Below are 16776 nucleotides of genomic sequence, written 5' to 3' on the forward strand. Positions count from 1 at the left end.
ATATATATATATATATATATATATATATATATATATATATATATATTTATATATATATACTGCTTTGTAATGATGTTTATCTTGAATTCTATTTCAATTTTACAAAATCATATTCGAATTTTACTATCAAAGTTTGAAATCTGCTTCTTTGGAAACTAAATAAATCACTATGCAAATCAAATTGAAACTTTTTCTGTTCTTTATTTACGTCATCAATATATTAATTGTATTTATAATATCAATTATCAAGTCATCTGTACGTCAAAAATTAATTATCGAAGTTCTGTTAAAAACGAAAATAGAAAATGCAAAAAGTAAAATAAGGGGCAGTGAAAAGAACAACAAAAGAATGATATTTCAGCTACAATTATGGGTGAAATTGATCTATGTGCTGAATACGACCTGGTATACATTCTATTGTTATTTATTTTTTCCTTATTCAATCATTTTCTTCAGTTGTTGAGTAACCTTTTTATGTTTTAGTGTCAGCAATTGAAGCATAAGATAGTGCCCTAAACATGAGTAAATCTTTATAAATTTGAATGATTTTTAAATATTCATTTACATCAATTGTCATATTTTAAGATATCTCAGTTCTGGAATTATTTTTATCAAAATCCTTACGGCGGTAGTAATAAATTTGAATCTTTCATTTATAATTTTTATATCATACTCTTCTTAGTAAACACTGCTTGCAAATAGATTTCCATCTTTTCTTTAAACAACATTACGTTTGAAAAGCTGGTTTGATTGGCTTCGTAAAGATATAAATCATTTATTTACAGGACATAGAAAGTTAGCAAACTAAAATTCAATTTTATGTCCCAATCTCAGCAAATTATTTTTATTTAGTAAATCGTTTTGTTTCATTAATTGTCAATAGTATTTTATCTTTTTTAATTGTTTTTATTTCTGATCCGTCCATATTAGTACCATTCTTGGTTATCTCCACATTTTTAACATCACTACAGTATTTTATAAGTAACTTTATGGAAAGGTTGTTAAATATTTGGATTTTATCTAAACAATTAAGACAAATTCATATAATCATACCTAGATTTCTGTCAATATTCTATCTACAGTTTATCTTTAAAAAAAAAAAACATTTCAGGGTTCATTTGTAATTAGACTATTTGGAATCAGAGCCTTTATTACTCTGCGGTCATTTTCATTTAAAGAAAAGTACACTTCTCGTCCTGGGTGGGGATCCTGACCTCCCATTGTGGGCGGGGAGGTACATGCTGTGTCTTCTATCTCCACATACCCGTTTTCCAATTGTTTCCTGTCATTGTCTTGGAATGAGATTACTTAGTTTTGTCCTGATCCTTGCCGGAGCTCTTTGGCTGGGAGGGAAACAGTCGAATGTATAGTTATAGTTTTGGGAGATGATATTTTTTTCCTTGTAAATCATCTCTCTGTTATGCATTGTATTATGTTGAGTTTACATATTATATTAAATGATTGGTAAACATTTGAGTGTATTCCTCTTAGTTGGGACCTGTGCTTGTGTCTGGATGAGACTTTTAGGTGATCTCAAACTAAGTACACTGGTGGTATGCTCTTGGAATCTACATCTGATCCCTATTTGTTCCCAGTTCCCCTATGTCTTACTTTTTCTTGGGTGCTTACATTGTAATTCTATAACTTTTTACTATCCCATTTTCTTCCTTTTTACTGGCGCTGATATAACCTAAATGTGTTGCAAGCGCCGTAAAACCCTTAAAAACAAACAAAAAAACATACACTTCTCGTCACTGGATTTGAACTGCAATCTTCTTTGTGTGGCATTGTATTCTTTTGCTATGACACTCAGCTTCGAACCCTGGTTTGAGTCGTGTTTTCGACAGTACAAAGTTTAGTCCTTGGAAAATCTTATTACCCACATTTTCTCACCATACCCAGGTGTAAAATGAGTACCTGGGCGGTAACAACTTTGTGTTGAAAAAAAATTGTAATAGCGCCTTACAGGCGACCAGTCTCCTCCTCCATATGTGTTGATGAGTCTAGGGACCCCGTGTTAAGTGGGTTGGATTTTTTTGACCTCCCATGATGTCGCTCATTTTTTTCCTGTTCTTGCAGGGATCCTTAACTGGAAAGGAAGCAGTCAAATGAATAGGGGTTTTTTTTACAGTGATATTTTTATCTTTTCTAAATCATCTCTGTTGCTTTGTTGTGTACAATTATATTATTTTGTTTTGATTACATTGTAAGAATTTGAGTGTATCCTTCATAGTCGGATTCTTTGTTTGTGCCTCGATTGGACTCTGAGGTAGTGCCAAAATAGGCACATTGACAGATTGCTTATGAAATCTTCTCCTGCTCCCTATTTAATTTAAACCAGTCCACTTTTGTTTTAGTCTTTCATTGGTGCCTTTAACTTCAGATTTCTAACTTTTCTCCCATCACCTTCCTATATACTGGAGCTGAAATTACATTTAAAAGATTTTCAAGCTCCGTAAAACCCTTGAAAATTTTTTTTAAAAACCCCTCTAAAGCGCTTTGAGAATGTTTAGTGGATAATGCACCATATAGCCTGAAAATATAGGGCAAGATAAGATAGAGCAAGTCGGTGGACTTAAGAGAGTTAGTTTCTAGGAGCAAACAATGAATGTGCCTAGTTTGAGTCTCATTGGGCACAAGCACTGGATATGTTTGTTTTCAAGGGTTTTACGGCGCTTGCAACACATTTAGGTCATATCAACGCCACTAAAAGGAAGAAAATAGGATAGTAAAAAGTTCTAGAATTACAATTAAAGTACCCAAGAAAAAGAAAGACAAAGGGGGATTAGCTCAAATATGGAACAGGTGTAGATTCCAAGAGCACCCTATCAGTGTACTTAGTTTGAGAACATCTAAATGTCTCATCCTGACACAAGCACAAATCATATGTAAAACAAAAATAATACAATGCATAACATAGAGATGATTTACAAGAAAAAAAAAATATCATCTCCCAAAACCCTAACTATACATTCACTGTTTTCCCTCCCAGCAAGGGTATCCGGCCAGGGCCAGGACAAAACCAAGTTTTGTTTGTTTGTTTGTTTGTTGCTTTAGGTCTCTTCCAACACAATTGAGGTTATATGAGAGACCGCTGAAACAAAAAAACAAGCAATCTAACAAAAATAGTACAAATGTCAATCAAAATCATAACCTAAAGATATCATAAGCTAAATTATAAATAACCAAGAACAAACAGGCAGAGGATTTACAGGAAAAAAATATCCCCTGTCAAAAATACAATCACAAACCAAAGAAGCAGGATAGGCTAGTAAAGAGAAGAAGAAACGACATCACTATCGGATCGTACACCCATGCGAACATCATAGGTATATGATTCAAGACACCGACAGAAAGCATGTTGGAAAACACTGTTGGGAATAGAAGACACAGAAGTGCCTCCCTGCCCACTTTGGGAGGTCAGGAACCCCACCCAGCAAGCACTGGATACCGCAATGATTGATACACTCAAATGCTTACGATGCATTATATATTCAAACGTTAAAATAACAACAATACATACAGAGATAATTTGCAAGAGAAAAAAAATCAACTTAAAAAAAAAGTAAGAATACATTTTAATGTTTCTATCTTGGTGAAAGATCCAAGCCAGGGCCAGGACAAAATCGAGTACACGCCAAGGACAGAAAGCATACTCATAAAGGCAAAAAAGATGGATAATACACAGCAAGAATGACATCCCATGTCAAGCGGGATGCACGCAAATGGATAATAAAAATTATATGACATTAAAATAAAAATCCAATAATAAATTTCAAGGTTATTATATCCCTCCCCCCAAAAAAAAACAAAAAAAGAGGTTCTATAAATTGACTCCTTCACTTTTCCTCTTGGCTAAGCTCCCTGCCATGAGAAAAGACCCCACCACCTCTGCCTGGTAAGTCCTAAACCAACAACAACAACAAAATGAACGATCAAAAACTTTAGGCTTTGTACTTTATTGAACATTAAAATCTTATTAACTCAAAAGATAAACGAACGGGTAATAATGCATGATTAGAATTGTCTTCTACTTCTACTTCCTCTTCTTCTCATTGTCATCATCATCAATATTATTATTATTATTATTATTATTATTATTATTATTATTATTATTATTATTATTATTATTGGGAGTCCCGATAGCTCAGTCGGTAGAGCACTTGCTTCACACGGGTTCAGTCGAGATTTTTTCTGACCCGCATGTCCACCCAGCATTGAACGGGTAGCTGAGTCTGTTAGATTTGACAGAAAGTACTTTGCAATAGACTAGTATCCTATCCAAAGGATAGTAAGCAATTGCTGTTTCATGCTATAGAAACTGGGATAAACTCCGGCTCTATGGGCTCTGAAGGACTACTTTTTATTATTATTATTATTATTATTATTATTATTATTATTATTATTATTATTATTATTATTATTATTATTATTATTATTATTACCATCATTCTGAGTGTCACTATGAACTGGCCAAGGCTTAACCGTCTATTGCGTCATAACAACATGCCACACTTTAAAATGTTGACTGTAGTGGAAAAACCAATAAAATTTTACATGAATTGTCCGCAAAATCCACAAGATTAACAAACTTTATTTTACTATTATTAAAGCCACAAAAGTTGTCCCCATAATCTACAAGATTAACAAACTTTATTTTATTATTATTAAAGCCACAAATGCTATCTGCAAAATCTACAAGATTAACAAACTTTATTTTACTATTATTAAAGCCACAAAAGTTGTCCCCATAATCTACAAGATTAACAAACTTTATTTTACTATTATTAAAGCCACAAATGTTATCCGCAAAATCTACAAGATTAACATACTTTATTTTATTATGATTAAAACCACAAAAGTTGTCCCCAAAATCTGCAAGATTAACAAACTTTATTTTACTATTATTAAAGCCACAAAAGAGAGCAAAAAATTTGACAGCTCAAAATAAGTGAAAATCAACATTGCTTGATAAGCAAAGGTGTCAGAGACGACATGTACTCCACTGCACACTGTACATACCTATTAGGAAGAAACATGACGTAATGCGGAAAACGTAAAAACAAAAACACATTTTGATCTGAAGAAAATCTATTTTGCTCACCACATGATTGTAATGCTTCAATGGGCTGTTTGATGTTCAAGAACATTGGTTCCAGCCCCATTTTTTTTTTTTCTGATGAAAGCAAGTTTAAACTTTCGTTTGCTGATAGACTGCAAAGAATATGGCGCTGAGTAGGTGATCATTACACTGCTGCTAAATGAGTGAAAGGGGTCTGAGCTTTAGAGGCGTGTTATGGGCCAGTATAAAACCTATAATCGTACAGAGCTTGTCATCATTGAAGGCTCCATAATAGCACACATGTCCATGACTCAATCCTGGCACATTACTGGCATGACAGTTTTTTGCATCGCTTGTAATTGCAATTTTTTGCAGATTTTCGAGATTTTGCAAAGAAAAAAAAGGCGAAAAAAAAAAGACAATTTTTTTTTCTTTTAATTTGATAGCTCATGTAGAACGTGAAAGTTAATTAATCAAGAATAGTTTCTTTTTTGATATCTCATTTTCTTCCTTTTCACTGGCGCTGATATGACCTTACATTTGTTGCATGCGCCGTGAAACCCTTAAAAACAAATAAATACTTTCTCTTACATTAAATAATTGTGGGTTTTTAGGAAAATTAATCGCAAATTTTTTGCAAATTTTGCTGTCTTTAGCTTGCAAATTTGGGATTTTATTTTTTGCAAAAAAAATGCCATGGCAGACATTATAAGAGCCTGCTTTTCAGGCAACAAAGAGAACTTCCATTCTTCTAGCAGGATAACACAAGACCCGATGTGGCAAGAGTGAATTCAGATTTTCTGGCAACAAAATGCTTTGGTTGCTGGATTTTTGGAACATGTCACCCTTTGAACACATTTGAGATGAATTAGTTCAGACATTTGACATCCAAATGGTTTGGGAGCTTCAAGCAGTTTTGATAGAAGACTACATGGCTATCCCCAAAATCAAAATTGAAGCATTCACATATTCAATGCATTCTCATATGAAGGAATGTAGGCAGCTGGGGGCATATCCACGACTCTACCTCGTACCCCAATTCCGAATTGGGTTACAAATGAAGAATCAAGTGACTATCAGTTTATGCTCTACTCTCTACTGGCTGGATGCGTCTTGCTTTGTTTCATTAATTAATGCAAATAATTTTGTTTTTTTTTCTTATTCTATTTGGATTTTTTATATATTATTAGATTTGTTATATACTATTTCACATCGGAGTATATTATTATTGATGGTGTGAATGATTTAAACTTTTAAGATTACTTGTCACTCACTTCCAATTAACATTGGAGCCAAATCCTATTACAGTTATGGACAGGAGACTTTCTAACCGTGCAGGGGAGAAAATTCAAAGAGTCCCACAAGATATCCTGAGAGAGTGTTGATAAAAGCAAACAACACAATTTCTTCTCTTGTGGGAGAAAATAAGAGGTATAGCAGTGAAGAATGTAAAAAGGACAGGAAATTATATTATAAAATGAAATCAGAATCCAAAACAAAAACAGTGGCGGATGAGGTTAACAATCAGGGATCATCAAATTTAGTTAGCGCGGAAACCCACGCCTCAAGTTCCGAATTAGGACAGTAAATTGCAGAGGGCTTCCAAGACATGAACAAATCTGCTTATTGCATATGTTGAATCGCGACCCCAGCGAGCAGCAAAGACATGCACATTATGACCTTGGCCAGTGACCTTGAGTTAGGATTGCTCGAAAATGATACGACACATGAGGATAAAAAAGAATAGGATCAATAAGAAAGTGGGTACGAAAATGGAACTGAAGCAGTTTTTCAATGTACAGAATTCGTTAGGTGAAGACAATCTCGAGTCAGTGGCAAAAATTATTGACAATGGAGTGTGCACCAGTGTCAAAAGAGAATTTTTTTTTTAAGTGTTAGAAAAACACCTTTGTCCTAAAAATACCCCAGTCTCAAGTTCCTTAGAAGTAGGCAGATATTGCCTATTGGCGCAAGATCACGGACACTGCTATGCTAAACATTCAACTGATGATGAACAAAAGTTTGACTATAAAGCTAGACTGCTCAACAGCTTGCTTTTAAAAAATCAGGAAAAAGGTAGTAAGAGGGAAATAGAGGTCACATCGATCACTCCATTAGTCACGGATCCATTAACCATTAGTCACGGATCCATTAAGAGTTTGATCAGTAGTATATACTGATTGCAGCCAACTTCGAAACAGGCACTTAAGCCCTTTCTGAATGAAGAGTGTAAAGAACTATGTAAACCAAGTCAAAATTCCTTTTTGGGGATCAGATAAAGTGGGAGAAAGCATAAAAACTAAAAGTGATACACACAAGCTCTCAAAAACTGTTTGTTTTGTTTTGTTTTTAAGGGTTTTACAGCGCTTGCAACACATTTAGGTTATATCAGCGCCAGTAAAAAGGAAGAAAATGGGATAGTAAAAAGTTCTAGAATTACAATTAAAGCACCCAAGAAAAAGTAAGACAAAGGGGAACTGAGAACAAATAGTTTTTTTGTTTGTTTGTTTGTTGCTTTAGGTCTCTTCCAACACAATTGAGGTTATATGAGAGACCGCTGAAACAAAAAAACAAGCAATCTAACAAAAATAGTACAAATGTAAATCAAAATCATAACCTAAAGATATCATAAGCTAAATTATAAATAACCAAGAACAAACAGGCAGAAGATTTACAGAAAAAAAAAAATCCCCTGTCAAAAATACAATCACAAACCAAAGAAGCAGGATAGGCTAGTAAAGAGAAGAAGAAACGACATCACTATCGGATCGTACACCCATGCGAACATCATATATGGATCAGATGTAGATTCCAAGAGCATACCACCAATGTACTTAGTTTGAAATCACCTACAAGTCTCATCCAGACACAAGCACAAAATCCAACAAAGAGGAACACACTCAAATGCTTACTTTATACATTCAAAATAAAAATAATAATACATAACAGAGAGATGATTTACAAGGAAAAAAATATCATCTCCCAAAACAATAACTATGCATTTGACTGTTTCCCTCCCAGCTAGGATCCCGCCAGTGCCAGGACAAAACCAAGTAATCTCATTCCAAGACAAAGACAGAAAGCATGTTGGAAAACAGATATAACGAGATAGAAGACAGTGTGTACCTCCCTGCCCACTATGGGAGGTCAGGATCCCCACCCAGTCAAAAACTGTGACAAAACGCAAATCTCATCGGCCATGATGGAATTTGGTTATGATGATAACAGGCTGCCTTCCCCTACGGAGAGATCAAAACAGCGATAAAAGTTTATACCCCTGAGAGGGAGAACACCATTAGTATAGCGGCAAAACTATTGGGTATCATGAAATGCAGCACCAATAGGGGCCTTATTGAAGTCAAACTAGGGGAGCTGCAAGGTCTGGGTTGGATGTCCCACTTGCTGAGAGGAAATAGATGTGCATTCCAAACCCAACAAGTACATTGATCGCCGCTTAATCCTGTCTGACAGAGATTATTGCATATGGCCTCTCATGAATTATTGTGTCCATAACATCACCTTTACGTGGTGTTCCCTGTTTCTCCCTGGCGTATGATCGGGTTAGGGAATAGATGGGATCCCTTCCTCTTAAGATGCAGGAGACAGAACCTACCGGTGCGTGGTATATGCTCTGCTCTTCACCCACCCAGCTCACACTCATTCTGTATTGTGCTGTCTTCTGTATGCCCTTACTTTACTTAATATACCCCTTTAGCCCATTCTAATTCCTAATGCTGTAACTTCAAAATCTCTATATTCCCTCTCTGGTTGGCCTGTGGCCCATGTCTTCTGTATGACTATCAGTGATTGGATTGTAATCATGTATCTTTCTTAAAAATTGAGATTTTTAGGGGGAAGGTTTGGTATCCCCTTTGTTAAGGCCCACAGAATTTCTCATTGACGCAATTGACCCAGGACGAGACGATCCTCTGTTTATGAAATATAGCCCTTTAAGCAGAAAGAATGACTGAAATAGATAAATGCAAGCCAGGAAACAGAAGTTGGCGAGGAATGGGTGAACCGTCAATCTTGAAAGAGACTGTGGAATAGTCAGAAAGAAGGTTACTTGGCTAAACCCTATAAAAATCAAGGATATGAGGAACATGCATCTGCAGCTCAACTCCTAATGTTATGCAATCGACAAGGAATACAGGTTAGGGTGGGAAGACAGACCAGAGACTCCCAGCATGCCATGACAAACAAAAGGGAATTGTACGAGCTTGAATGTTGCCTCGAACAAGATCCGCGCCAGACAGTGAGTACCCAGGCTGATCTGCGTGAAAAATGATGGACTACGAAATTGATGGAAAACTCTATTTCTGGATTGAACAATGTTTAAGTAACAGAACAATCAAAACAAAAATAATTAATGGACTGTCGAACACAGAAGTATTAGAGGAAGGTCTCCCACAAGGATCCTGCCTCAGCTGTACCCTCTTTCTTATTTTCATAATGATCTACTAGAAGTATTACAGACAGAAAAGGCCCAATATGGTGATGAGTTAGTTATGTGGTACACTACGAAACACCTACCAATAGTTTCCAATAGACTAAATGAAGATTTAGGAAGCTTAAACACCTTCTGCGATAAATGGAAGCTAAAAGTAAATTGCAATAAAACAGTCTAGTAAATTGCAATAAAACAGTCTACTCATATTTACTATCAGCCATCCTGTTTCTAAGAAATAAATAACACACCACCCAAGGTCATCGACTTGAGAAAAAAGAAAACCCACATATCTAGGCCTAAAGTTAGACAGACAACTATCTTTGAACAAACACACTCAGAATGTAAAAATAAAAGCCACAAAGAGACTCCAGTTACTAAAACGACTAACCAGTACTAATTGGGGAGTAGACAAAAAGACGCTTTGACAACTTTATTTAGGGTATGTTCCATCATGGACTACAATTTAGCCCTCCAAAATGTAGGTAGTAAAAACACACATAAAACCTTGGACAAAGTACAAAATCAAGCCCTTCATTTCGTCTCCGGTGCCCTGAGATCGACAGCAGCATGTGAAATACACACGGATGTGGAACCCCTGGACTGAGCAGAGAATCAGCAGTGCTAGAAATGGTTGAAAGATATAAATGAAAAGATGAAAACCATCCAAACAGAATTCTGGCAGAGAAATGGAGACCAAGAACAAGATTAAAACAAACATCCCTGCTACATATTGCTAACAACTTGAACGAAAGACACAGACTCCCAGAAAACAGAGAAAAATCATTTTTTATCAATTAAAAACCTCCATACATCGAACTATAACTTCCAAAAATAAAGACTAACCTCATAAAAGAGACAACAAGAAATAAAAACAAATCAGAAATATGTACAAACATTGGCAATGAAGACAATACAAGAATACCCAGACAACTGAATACATGTTTACACAGATGGATCTGCCCACAAAGTAACTAAAAACGCTAAGTTTGTTTGTTTTGTTTGTTTTTAAGGGTTTTACGGCGCTTGCAACACATTAAGGTCATATCAGCGCCAGTAAAAAGGAAGAAAATGGGATAGTAAAAAGTTCTAGAATTACAATTAAAGCACAAAAGAAAAGGTGAGACAAAGGGGAATTGGTTCAATTTTATAGGGAACAGATGTAGATTCCAAGAGCACACCGTCAAAGTACTTAGTTTGAGATCACCTAAAAGTCTCATCCAGACACAAGCACACGCCCGAACTTAGAGGAAGACACTCAAATGTTTACAAATCATATAATATAATATGCAAACTAAACATAATACAGTACATAACAGAGAGGTGATTTACAAGGAAAAAAATATCAGCTCTCAAAACAATAACTATGCATTTGACTGTTTCCCTCCCAGCCAGGCCCCTAACCAGCGCCAGGAAAAAAAACCAAGTAATCTCATTCCAAGACAAAGACAGAAAGCATGTTGGAAAATAGATATATGGGGATAGAAGACACAGTATGTACCTCCCTGCCCGCTATGGGAGGTCAGGATCCCCACCCAAAACGCTAAGTTTGGGTTTGTAGTAGAACATGTACCCAGATAAAACCTGTGATGAAATCCACAATTCCTGCGGAAGCTCCTGCTCAAACTAAGAGGCACCTTTCCTCTGTTTTTCAGCTCAACCCTTCAAAACTTTCCCACACTGTCATCTTCATAGACTCCAAATCACTTCTCCAAGCTCTGGGTTTAAATAAACTCTCCTCAACCTTCAATAGTTTAAGATCTAAACTAGATGAATTCGTTACAATAGATGAATTCGTAACAACACACTGTAGACTTATCTCTCCAATGGATACCTGGGCATTCAAATATACCAGGAAATGATAATGCAGACAGACTAGCCAGACTCGGATCAACGCTTTTATAACAATCAATTCCAGTATCCTTAGACACAGCGAAACAAATAAGAGAGAAGAATGGATGAACAGTTGGGCAATGAGCACCACGGGTAAATGTATGTTTACCCATATGACCACTCCTGTAAAGACTGATAGCCTAAATAATCTCAGAAGACACCAGTAAAACATCATCTTTCAACTAAGAACACAATACATACCACTCAACAGCCATTTAAGCAAAATTACAAAAGACACGTCCCCTTCCTGCCCCTATGTCAACACCCAAATGAAACAGTAACACACCACTTCCTTGAATGTCAACCACTTGAAGACCTGAGATGCACATTCCTCCCATCAAATCCAAGCATCAGTAACACACTGTATAGCCCCCTGGCATAACTACAAAAGAGATCTAACTTCTAAGTCATGGCACAAGGCCGAAGGGATAGAGCTCAGGTGGTCGCTGGTTTGGATAAGTAAGTAAGTAAGGTCAAACCAATCTCCCCTAGTCGACCATCTACTCAGACCGTAGAAATGATAATTGCAGAGAAACATGGAAACCTGCAAAGAATATTTCCAATGGAGTTACTGTTTGGCAGTAATTTAGAAGAGAGTGACAAAACAATGAGATATTAAAATCAACATAGGCTGTGACAAAACCCACAATTGACGCATAGTGCAATGATGAGAAATCACAAAGCTCCCAAAGGAGGATGTTCTACCCCTTGTGGTCCAGATCCCACACAAATAGAGGGGGGAGAAGATGGCAGTCATTGCAATTAGAATTAGAATTTGCTTCATTATTTATGGGACACATTGATGCTCCGAGAATATTTAACTAATTTTTAAACCAGGTTTTGTGCACCTAAGAAACGATAATGTACGTAGACAATGCACTCATTGCAGATCATACAAATCCAAAATAATGAGAGGTGTGCCATTAAGTTTATTCATTGTTTAATGATCTAGGTTTCACCATCAAAATGGACAAATATACCCCAACACATGAAACTACGTACTCAGGTTTTTCTCTGAATTTGTGAACTATGACCGTAAAAGCTAAGTGTAGAGAGGGTTCAGGTCTATATGATCATTGTATTGATATATCTGCTTACAACTGGAAAATAAGCGGAAGTCATTGGGATTTGAATAGCAGTTTAGACAAACAATGAATATGGTAAAATATTTTATAAAGATTGGAAATATACAAGAATAAAATTTTTTTTTAAAACATAAGGGTAATTATGAGAAAATAATTTATATAAATGAAAGCATTAAAGAATATTTAACACAGCAGCCTACACTTGTAGATGTCTATCCTGGGAAGTAGGACAAAAACCAGAAGGAATATCTGGTCATCATATGCCAGTAACAATGGTGGGTAGAAGTAGAAGAGCATAAAGAACTTAGAACAGGAGGCTAATGGTTCAATGAAGAAAGAATCCATAAAAGAATAACCTTGACTCAAAAGATGTCTTACTCACAATTAAAGCAGTAAAGATACTAGAATTACATTATTTTCTGATAACATCACTGCAGTGTCATGTATTAACAAAAATTGTTTGTTGTTTTGTTTTTAAGGGTTTTACGGCGCTTTTAATGCAACACATTAAGGTCATATCAGCGCCAGTAAAAAGGAAGAAAATGGGATAGCAAAAAGTTCTAGAATTACAATTAAAGCACAAAAGAAAAGGTGAGACAAAGGGGAATTGGTCCAAATAGGAAACAGATGTAGATTCCAAGAGCACACTGTCAAAGTACATAGTTTGAGATCACCAAAACATCTCATCCAGACAAAAGCACATGTCCAAACTAAAAGGATTACACTCAAATGTTTACAAATCATATAATATAATATGTAAACTAAACATAATACAATAAATAACAGAGAGATGATTTACAATGAAAAAAATATAATCTCCAAAAACTATAACTATACATTCAACTGTTCCCCTCCCAGCCAAGGAACTCCGGCCAGGGTCAGGACAAAACTAAGTAATCTCATTCCAAGACAACGACAGGAAACAATTGGAAAACGGGTATGGAGGGATAGAAGACACAGCATGTACCTCCTTGCCCACTATGGGAGGTCAGGATCCCCACCCAGTATTAAGAAAAAAGGTAGCATGAAAGAAGATGAAGTTAGCAGGCATTGATATCAGTTTATTTAGCCCCACTCCACAGGGGCAGCATCTACAAGTAAGGGAGTAAAAGGAATTCCACTTGGCTTAGTATTAGTACTAAAAATCAACAGTATGGAGGTCAGAGACCACATTTACTGAATTCTATCGTCCATCAGTGGAAACAAATAAGGATTTTATTTGGGAAGTGCTAGCAAAACAATGAGTGAGTATTGCCACGGACAATTTCACATTTTGGGCAATAACAGACAAACGCTTTAAAGCTTCATTTGTAACCCAATTTGCCATTGGGGTAAAAAGGTAGAGTTTGAAAATTAAACAAACTTACCTGTGATGTTTAATTGGAACTCTTGTTAGTTTTTTTTTACTCAGTCACCAATGAAAACTTTAGTTCTTACTGTACAGTGCAACCTCTGGATAACGACACCCCCTGGATATAAACTTTGACCTCTGGTCCCGAATGTTTTGTTATACGTTATTAGTAATAAAAACCCCAAAATAACGACATACATTTAAGTAAAAGCCCTGTTTAGCGACATCGTTATAACAATAATCGGCAGTTGATACTGATGATTAATACCCAAGCATCGTCATCTCGTACTCTAACTCTAAATGCCTTTTTTCCCTCCTAATGAGATTGCTTTGTTACCGACCAATTAGAACACATGTTTACTATTCTGCAAGGAAGCAGCGCTTGCTTACAGCAAAAGAAGTTTATCAGTGGATGGTAATCTCAAGGATCCATTAACAGTACATGATAGCTACCTGTCTGAGGTCAGTTGAGGTTAGCTGATATCAGGCAATGCCGTGTCCAATGGGGGCAATTAAGGATATTTATGGTCTTATACGTAATATGTTGGAATAGCCAGGAAAGCAGTAACAGCCTCTTTCACTTTTAATATTTTCATTTGAAAAATCAGTTGTTCCTCTAAACATCAGTCCACATTTGATCTTATCGTGATTAAGACCTAGTTGTTTTGTTTGTTTGGTTTTGGTTTTTTTTGGGTTTTTTTTTGTTTTTTTTTTTTGTGGGGGGGGGGGGGGTGTTTTTTATTTATATCGAAAGATTTTAGGTCTACTAATCTTTAAGTGCTTGTAAATTTTGGTGCACTTAAAAATGAATCTTGGTTTTCAAATATTATCAGCAGTATCGTAGGGATTTGATTTTAATTAAAATAAACTAGACGTGTGCATCTAGGTTCTTGTGCGGATTTATCATATTGGTAATTTATCTTCTTGCTTTATTCTTAGTTTTGTTAAATGCCATTCGAGGACTGCTTATGATCAAAACAAAGACAATACACATTTGAAAGTGAAAGCAAAACTGGTATAGATAGAACGAAGTTGACATCACTCAGGTCTGTGTTAGTTTTTTGCCATCCATGATGAGTAATTTTTTAAAAACTGTATTAACCAGACTATAAACGTTCAAGGTTACACATGGGTATGTGTTAGTCCATTATATTTCTGGGTGGCAATGTTGTGAGTTTCTTATCCAAGTACATAGCATCTATACCCTTTGTAAATAGAAGAAATACTCATTTTAATGTTTTTGGACATGTCTCTCTCAGGCAGAGGACTGAGCATCGCACTTTTGGGTATTCAGGGGTCTCACTATGCCCCCCTTTTCCAGCATCTTGAAAACCCCAGAATAACGACACCCCACATAATTTTCCAGTCCTGGGCAATGTCGTTATCCAGGGGTTGCACTGTATTAATGTAGCCAGTTTTCACAGCATATTCTTCTTGTCCATTGTCATTTTCAAATAAATTGAATTTAACCCAAGAAAGAAAAAAAAAAAAAAAAAAAAGAAATGAGGGAAAAGAACCAGATACAATGACAATAAGAAGAGTTTTGCATTCTTCAACTTTGTGCATTTATTTGGGTTTATTTTTGCACTCTATGAAAATGTGGATGTCTTTCAACCACACCCCATTTGGGTAGACATGTATGATCTTACTCAAATTCTTGTATTATACCTAGAATTCTCTTAAATTTCCACTGGTGTATGAATTATGTCAATGTGACTAACAATAATAAAGGTACGGGCTGTTAATCACTGGTCGTTTAAATTGACATTCAATATATTATATTATTATTGTTGTTGTTATTATTATCATCATTATTATAATTGTTATCATCATTACTGTTATAACAATCAATATCAATAATAATATCATTATTAATAATATTATTATTATTATTATTATTAATATTATTATCATCATCATCATCATCACCATAAGAAATTCTTCTATAACAAACTATAGTCGAGCGCTTAAAAAATTAAAAAGTTAACTTTCAAACAGATTATAAAGAAAAGGATAAAATGGACACCACAATTAAACAATACACATTGAGCCGTGCAAACATCCTTTACATCATAAATCACAAAATGTGAATAATCCACCGGATGACCAACGTTCCCCTGTCTGAAGAGGAATTCCATCCACCTCTTGGCAAGGTTAGAATTGGACATAGAGGTCTGTTCGGGAGAGTGCCATATGCAAATTCATGCATGAGTCCAAGCTAAAACCAAATGAGAAATGATGACCAATGTTTGCACAATTAGAGGCCAACACCAATTATTGAGGTTATAACATAAGACTGATCAGTCTGCTTATAGACTAAGTTGAGATTGTGAGAAGAATATAAATTAGAAGAATAATTTTACAAAGGCATGACATCACAATTATTTTTTACAATTCACAGCATTTGAAGGAAAGACATTCAACTCTGAGTAGTCTAAGCCAACTATATATCGGGCGAGAGAAAAAAAACAAAAAACCCTGGAAAAGTTTAGAAGCCTGTGTGTAGCCCCCTGACTATGACAAATGGAAGTCTGAAATTTTACCACAATCAAACCTTTTTATTGATATTTATGTTTTAATTCCACGATTGTTTTAATAAACACACCGCATATTTGCCAAATATGCGCCCAGAGCCTCCAACCAGGGGGAAGGTTGCGCAACATAAATGTGCATTATTAATATTATTATTAGTATTATTATTATTATAATAATAATATATCAAAGATTTGTGACATAATTCTCAAATTTTGATTTTATGACAATTTGCCCATAATCCAATTGATTTTCTAATGTCTCGAATTTGATCCTAAGCATTCTGAATTGATTATTTTAACTCTGTTTCTGTGTAAAAGGTACAACCCTTATCAACCATGGTGGACATCAATGACCTAATCCTGTAACCCATTGGGTCAAGTCAGGACTCATCAGAGGTCATTCA

Source organism: Berghia stephanieae, chromosome 5, assembly GCF_034508935.2.
Source record: "Berghia stephanieae isolate SIO BIC M18660-M18661 chromosome 5, UCSD_Bste_1.3, whole genome shotgun sequence".
Classification (NCBI taxonomy): Eukaryota; Metazoa; Mollusca; class Gastropoda; order Nudibranchia; family Aeolidiidae; genus Berghia; species Berghia stephanieae.